The following is an 8,721-nucleotide window of genomic DNA, read 5'->3' as shown; positions in this document are numbered from 1 at the left end:
TTGAAGAGTAATTATTTAAAATGACATAAAACAAATGAAAATATTTTTAAATATAGCAAAATTTCACTATTTATCAATGATAAATATTGATAGGCATCAATTTATTAATATCTATCACTGATAAAATAGTAATATTTTACTATATTTGTAAATAAGTTGGTTCATTTTTTTTATATTTAAAAAAATCAAAAATTAAAATAGGAGGATTAGTTAAAAATTAATGATTAAATTTTTTTCCGTAATTTTTTACTTTATTAAAGAGGGAAAAAAAAAGAAAAAAAAAACTCTCCCACCTCTTTTTACCTCAACAAGTGAGCTAATTACAATAAAAAGGAAGAAAATTACTTGAGTGAGACGTTTGATTTAGTAATTATTTAGTGTCAAAATGAGTTTAATTTAATGGTAATTAATATGAGACTCTTTGTTTTAGGGTCAGATTGTCAATCCATCGTCTCTACAATTGTCGTACTAAAAAAAAGTTAAAGATTTAGTTTCTGAACTTTTGTGATTTGTATCTCTACTTGGTCTATAAACTTTTAAAAAATGTTGGATAAGTTCATGAACTTTAGATATTGTATCTAATAATAGATTAGTGAAATATAAAAGATACTAAATAAGTCAATAGCCTATAAGATGCATAAATGAAAATTTAAGACCTAGTTGTTAGACATATTTGTAAGTTCATGAACCTATTTGACACAAACATAGAAACTTGAGAGACATAGTAGACACAAATATCAAAATTAAGATACTAAATGAAAATGTAAAATTAAATTGTCAAAATGGGATAACAAAATATTTTATTTCATAGAACTCAAATAATATATCAATATCCCACTAGGATCACCTCTAACACAATCAACCAAATGATAGTACTTCAATACACCACAAATTAATCACCAAATTATCACCAAGCAATCAACCAATAATGATCAACAATAAACTATAAATTTTTTGGAAGACTAAAAATAAATAACCCATGAATTGTACGTGGAAAACCTCTTCGATGAGAAGAGTAAAAACTACAAGACTTTTGAGGAGTCCACACTTGTCAACTTCTCTTATTATGATAAAATTGAAAAAAAAAGAATCCAAATCAGTCATATAAAGATTCATTACCTATTGATACTTTCATACATAAGAGATCAATACTTGAGAGATAAAAGGAATGAAAAACACCCAGTTTTATAGATATTGTTCAACAATGCTTATGGACAAATTAAAACAGATCTCCAAATGACAATCCAATCGTTCAAAACGAGACCCCCTAACCAAAATTCAGCATGATCCAGCGGTTAGAACTTCGACAATCAACAATTTTGTGGAAGTTGTCCTTGAAAAATCGAATTGCCTCTGTTCTCCCTATGTTTCTCTCCGTTTTATGTTTTTTTTCTCTCTTCATCCTTAGATCATACCTATATCACATAAAAGAAAACCTAGGGCTTTCAAGATGGGCTAACAAAAAATTAGGCTCAATTAGGCTAAACAAATACTTAACATTTTGGGCTCATATAATACAAGTTTAAAAGAAGAGAAATTGAAGTAAATGGCTAAAATGTGTGTGATTGTGAGAGATGTCGATATTTTGAATATGCTGAAATATGGCCACTAGTATTTGAGGAGGGATCCACTCATTAGATTATTCCATATTTATCCCTACAAATTCCTACAAAGGATGTGATTAGGCGCTTCTTTTAAGTAGTTTTGAAAAGATATTTACAAATAATATTGGTTGTAGATTTGATTTAGGTTTGAAACTTAAAATTATATATTTTTAATTAATTAAAGATTTTTTTTTTTTTTATATTTCCAATAAAAATATTATATATATCTTTATCTCTAGATTTTTTTAACCAGATCTCTATCTTTAGATTATGTTTATCTTTTATGTTCCCATCTCTAATAAGAGCAAATTTTTCATTCTCTTTGGCATTGTTTGACTTCATCTTCCTTAATGATGGTCGGTTAACAAAAAAATTCACACCTTGTGTCCAAAACCATGGCAACGTTTCTTGGACACAAATTTTTTTACCCCATTACCGAAAGCCTTGGTTGCCTTGGAGAAGGATGCGACAACCGAAATCCATGTCCTATAACTTGTAGGTATGTAATGTGTTTTTTAATTAACGTTAGTTTTTGTATATTAATTTGTGAGATTTTCAAATGATGGTGATTAGAATGAATGATGAATTGGACATTTGAAGAATTTGTTGTTGGAAATGACCTTTGGGCTTAGGGTCATAGAAAAAGTGAATGAGAGTGGGAAGTTTTAACTTTTGCCCACATGAATAGTTTTAGAGTTGCCTAGAGAGTATAAATACCAAGGCATTCTAGATGAGAATCCAAAGTGAGTTGATGGTGGAAGTATAACACTTTAACCACACGTGCGCGTTGCCATCACCATCTATCCAGTCGGAAAGGTTTGGGTTTGGGTAACCGTGCTTGCACGAAAAAGAATTAATTTTTTTATTACTTATCCTTTTATTTTTTTTTTAATATTGTTAACTTTTGATCGTTGGAGTTTTTATCCATTATTGGTCCGTTGGAATCCTGACCGTTGATTTATGTCCGTTAACTGGCCATTGAGGATTTTGTCCGTTATTAGACCTTTGAGGTTCTGATCGTTGGTTTTCGTCCGTTAATGGACCTTTCCGTTCCATACATTGGTGTCCTCCTCTCCTCCTCTATATAATTCTATCAGATTTATGAAGTGGATACACAACAAATTTATTCTTCCTTCTCCATTTTCTTTCTATTATTCTGAGCAACCTTCTTTTCAATTCTAGTTATTTTTTTGGCGAGTGCACGCATGAATTTGGAGGCTACATTAACCTTGGGGAACAACCAGCTTAAGCGATTAGCACCAAGGTCGCACCGTATTTGCTTCCAGGGCAGTGGTTCTTTCACTACGCAACAACATTCATGACATTTGATTTAACAATCTGAAATCAAATATCACAGATGTCGATCAAGAATGGTAAGGTTCTCCTTGATATGTCCAAGCTCGAATCACTGACAGAGCAAATTATCGTCGCTGGTCTAAAAAATTATTGATCTTCTTCGAGCAGTTGGAGATTGATTATATCATCACCAAAGAAGTGCCTACCAAAAAGTTGAGCACTGTCCCTAATCCAGAATCCTCCTTTCAACCCATTGATGTTTCTAATCAATCAAAGCAGTCTGCAAATGATCCTAATAAGTATTAAAAAGACAACAAAACGGTTCGCAGCCATCTGCTGAATCATATACGAATTCAATGTTCGATTTATTCGTGGTCAAAAAATCAGCAAAGGTAATTTGGAGTACATTAGAGTCCCTGGGGAGATGATGCTAGTCACAAGAATGTACATTGTTGGTAAATGGCTTCAATTCCAAATGACAGACGAGAAACCAGTAGTGGAGTAGATACATGAGTATGAAAATTTAATGGCAAACAATCTGGCCGAGAGGATGAAAATGTGTGAGATTCTATAAACTAATGTGCTGCTTGACAAATTTCCCCAATCCTGGAGTGACTATAGAAATCATCTAAAACACAAAAAGAAGGATCTGACACTCCAGGAGCTGATTGGTCACATGCACATGGAAGAAGCCAACTGCTAAATGATAAGCTAATTTCTGGTAATCTAAATTCAGTTAATACTAATTTGGTTGAATATTCTAGTGTTAACAAAGACAGATCCAAAAATCATAATAAGCAATCTAGAAAGATTAATTCTTTCCAGAAGAATGGACATAAAAAAACTGCTGGTGGGAAGATTGAAAAGAAAAAACTGATCTGCTATGTCTACTGGAAAATTGGGCACAAATCCTACCAATGCAGTCATAGGAAAGGAAGACCAAATCAGCAACCCACACCACAAGTTAATCTTGCTGAACAAGGTGACATAATTGCTACTGTTGTGGAAGCAAACCCTGTGGAAAATAAAATTGATTGGATACTTGACACAGGAGGTTTAAGACATTTATGTTTAAATCGAGAGCTCTTCCATGACTACGAGGACACTACTGACGGAAAATGTATGTTCATGGGTAACTCGGGCACAACAGGAGTGTTTAGGAAAGGAAAACTTCTTTTAAAATTAACCTCTGGAAAAACTTTATCCTTAAGTAATGTATTGTATGTACCTTATGTAGGAACTTGGTATCTGGGGGTCTGTTGAATCGGGCTGGGTTTAAGATTGTCCTAGAAGCTGACAAGGTTGTCCTCACAAAAAATGGAGACTTTGTTGGTAAGAGATATCTTGTTGATGGTCTTTTTGTACTCAATACTATCTCTATTTCAAATATGATGAATGCAAGTACTTCTAATTCTGTTTACATAATTGAGTCTATTTATATGTGGCATGGTAGAATAGGTCATATGAATATTGCATCAGTTAAGAAACTTGAGGATTTGAAATTGATTATTGCATCTGAAACACATGAAACTAGTAAATGTCCTATTTGTGTAGAATCAAAGTTTATCAAGAAACCTTTTAAACCTATCACATCTAAAAGTACATAATTACTAGAATTGATTCACTTTGATTTAGTTGATTTCAAAAACACCACAAGTAGAGGTGGAAAAAATTAATACATTTCTTTTGTTGATGTTTTTTCTAGATGTACTAGAATTTACCTAAGATGAAGTTGGTAGTATGTTTCTGAAATATAAAGCAGAAGTAGAAAATTAATTAAATAAAAAGGATTAAGAGGTTAAGATCAGATAAAGGTGGTGAATATAGTGATAATATACTGAAAGAATTTTGTGAATTAAATGGTATTATTCATGAATTTACTGCTCCTTTTTCACACAACAAAATGCTATAGCATAACATAAAAACAGAACTCTTAAGGAAATGATGAATGCTATGTTGTTAAGTTCTGGATTGTCTAATAACATGTGGGGGGAAGCTATGCTTTCTACCTTTTTTATTCTTAATAGAGTACCTCACAAAAAACTGGATAAGACGTACTAAGAACTTTAGAAGGGATATGCACATAATCTCTCTTATCTGAGGGTATGAGGATGTCTGGCTAAGATTCCATATCCTCTATTCAAGATACATATAGTAAGATCTAAAACGTTTGATTGCATGTTTATTGGTTATGCACAAAATAACGATGCATACAGATTTATGTGCTTGAATGATAGATCTGTATGTGAATATATGGATGCAAAATTTTTTGATCATGTTTGTCCTTTGAAAAAGGGAAATGTTGAATCTGTTAGAACAATTAATTATGAGAATGATTCTATTTCCATGCCTTCTTTGTCTAATAGTATGCATGATATAGGTTCTAGTAATATGTCTGACATTGTAGATGTTAGCAACACGGATAGAATGCCTGTTATAGAACCAAGAAGAAGTAAGAGACATAGAACTGAGAAATTTTTTTGTCCTGATTTTTTAACTACTTTTTTAGATGAGAGGCCAAATGATATTGACTATCAGTTTGCATGTATGTACCTTATAGATGAGGTTCCTAAATCTTACCAAGAAGCCTTAAATTCTGTAGACTCTAGCTTATGGAAGGAAGCTATTAAAAGTGAATTGGATTCTCTAATCATGAACCAAACTTGGAACTTAGTAGATCTTCCGAAAGAAAGTAAACCTATTAAGCGCAAGTGGATTTTCAAAAGGAAGATAAGGCCAGATGATTCAATTAAAGATACAAGGCTAGATTGGTAGTAGTAGGGTATACACAAAAACAAGGTGTTGATTACTTTGACACGTATTCTCCTATAACAAAAATAGCTACTATTAGGGCCTTGATTGCGTTGGCTGCTATCCATGGACTTTTAATTCACCAAATGGATGTAAAAACTGCATTCCTCAATGGTGATCTAGAAGAAGAAATCTATATGGTACAGCCTGAAGGCTTTACAGTTGTCGGTCAGGAAAACAAAGTATGTAAACTAAACAAATCTCTTTATGGTCTTAAACAAGCTCCCAAAATAATGATATGGAAAATTCAATGATACTTTGATAAACAATGGGTTTAAGGTAAACTCTTTAGACACGTGTGTTTATTCAAAATTGTTTGGAGCAGAGTGTGTGATTATTTGTTTGTATGTTGATGATATGCTCATTTTTGGAACAAACATAGAGGTGATATGTAATACCAAATTGTTATTATCTTCCCATTTCGAAATGAAAGATTTAGGGAAAGTTGAAGTAATGCTTGGTGTTAAGACAAAGAAAACTGCAAATGGTTTTTCTTTATGCCAATCACACTACATTGAAAAATTACTAAAGAAGTTTGATTGTTTCGATGATCCTCATTATAGGTAGCATTATGTTTTTAATGAATTATACTAGACTTGATATTGCATAGCTAGATCGAAGTTGGATGACTTAGAAGCCACCACTATTTATTACTTATCTTTTTATTTTTTTTAATATCGTTGACTTTTGATCGATGGGGTTTTTATCCGTTATTGCCCCTTGGGGCCCAAACCCAAAAGGTTGGAGTACAAAAGGAGACTTTCAAATCAAAATTTTCCAATGTGAGATTCTCCAACCAAAAGTTGGTTCCCTCTCATTTTTTAAAATTAATTTTTCACACAACAGAATTTCTCATTATTAGAATAATGCAAAGCCTAGTAAAAGATTAAAGGGATGAGAGAAACTCTAAATTAAGAGTTGGGTTTTGTGTGAAATTTGTAAGTTAAGAAAATTTATATAAGGGTTTATTTCGCACACTAATGAACAAGAGAAAATAGTAGTGAGTTTTGAAAGATCTACTACATTTTTTTTTTTAATTTGTGCTAAAATTAGTGGGTGAATGTACCCAAAATTGAATAGATGATAAAAATAGTAGCACTCGTCTAAATCTAGACTTCAATTTTAGGATAAAAATTGATTAACATTAATAAATTTACAGTAAATTTGGGTTTTTTTTTCCTTGACAAGTATAAGAAATGTAACTAATAGTAACATTGTTTTCTACAATTTTATTCATTGGATATCAATAAAATTATTTTGTTATCCCACACACAATATTTTCTTGAAAGAGAAAGAAAGAAAAATCTCAACGGTATAATTTACCCATCAACTTTACTTTTATACCAAAATCTTATCCAATGTTGTTTTCTTTTGGTTAAATAATATGCTATTAGGGATTCAAATCTATGACTTTTTAATTATATTATCAATCTACTACCGTCCAAACGGAAGCAGCCGTAAGTCCGGCTTTTGATTCATCGTTGCCAGTAACTTGTTACATGCAAAACCATGAGATTAATGATATCAAAATACGAGATGCTCAGGTTTTACTAAAAAAAAAAGCATGCTTCAGAATAAGAAATGAAACTGCTAATAATTTCAAAGGAGTGACCATGGACCGACGACAACCACCTGATTCGCTCGACCAAGCTTGGATGACGGTAAGAAAGAGCCTTTCGGACGGAGGGTTTTGCACGAACTTGGACGAGAGTTTGGGAATGGAGGGTTTTGCACGAGCTTTGGGGGGAGTCTGGGAATGAAAGGAAAAAGAAAGTGGGGGTGGGGAGAATGAAGCGGGAAATGAAAAAAATCAGGGGGGAGGGGGGATGAAAGTTTTTTTTTTTTTTTTTTAAAAGCGGATCTTTAATGTTGGTTTTAAACCGACATTAAAGGTATACCTACAATGTCGGTTTAAAACCGACGTTAAAGATCCGCTTTTTTAAAAAAAACAAAACCGACATTATACATCCGATTTCAATTTTTCCAACCAACATTAAAATTTAAAATTCTTGTAGTGTATAATCACAGTGCATGCTCTATTGGCACCTCATCCAAATGATTTAAAACTAGAGTTACATATGGTTTCTTATAAAAGAAATACTAAGTTATATATATGTTAAAATGATTATAGAAAAGAAAAATATTAAATTACAAGTTTGGTCTCTAAACTTACATAATTGTACTTATTTGGTCCATAAACTTTAAAAATATCAAATAGATCTTTAAGCTTTCAATTTTGTGTCCAATAAATTCTTGAAATTTCGATTTTATATGTAATATAATAAATCTTTGGTCCATTATATATATATAATTCACAGATTTACTAGACACTGAATTGAAAGTTTAAAACTTATGAGACATAAAATTCAATTTTGCTTAAATAATAAATTTATGATAAATTTAGTCCTTGAATTTCAAGTTTATATTTTTAGTCCCTAAACCTTTAATAAGTATCTAATAGTTAGTCCCTTAACTTAAAAAAAAAAAAAAAAAATTAGTAGAGCCTTTCGACTCTCAATTTTGTGCTCAATATGTCATTTACATATATTAAAAATAAATAAATGAACTAATCATTCAATTTTATGTGCCTAATGCATCCAAGAATTTTTAAAAATGTTAAAAGAGGGTGAAAACCCTGGTTAGAAAAAAAATTGAATGCTTAAAGGCCTTTTACACATTTTAAAGTTCATAAGGACTTATATTGAACATGAAATAGAAAATTCAAAGACTTATTTTTATTAATATTTTAAAATTTAGAGATCAAATAGATAAAATTAAAAGTTTATGAACTAAATTTGTAATTTAACCTTCATATTTATCTAATATATCAAATAAATTTTTAAAAATATGAATATGTTAACTTAAAGATCTATTAGATACAAAATTGAAAATTCAATTAAGGACTTATTGGACATGCCATTACAAGAAAAGTGGACTATAACAATAATTTATCTCGTTTATAGTAATGATTTTTTAGAATTTAAAAATCCTATTTAAACATAAACTTGAG

At 31.1% G+C, this 8,721-nt stretch overlaps 1 non-coding gene across 1 annotated transcript; it reads right to left on the bottom strand.

The window, feature by feature from the left end:
- Positions 1-7,117: 7,117 nt before the first annotated feature.
- Positions 7,118-7,198, bottom strand: LOC120070438. The gene has a single exon (XR_005479934.1). It is a non-coding gene; the product is annotated as a small nucleolar RNA snoR113 (small nucleolar RNA).
- Positions 7,199-8,721: the final 1,523 nt, after the last annotated feature.

The sequence above is a fragment of the Benincasa hispida genome, chromosome 1, assembly GCF_009727055.1.
Source record: "Benincasa hispida cultivar B227 chromosome 1, ASM972705v1, whole genome shotgun sequence".
Classification (NCBI taxonomy): domain Eukaryota; kingdom Viridiplantae; phylum Streptophyta; class Magnoliopsida; order Cucurbitales; family Cucurbitaceae; genus Benincasa; species Benincasa hispida.
Note: the sequence above shows the minus strand (reverse complement) of the source record. Positions and strands in the feature narration are given on the sequence as shown.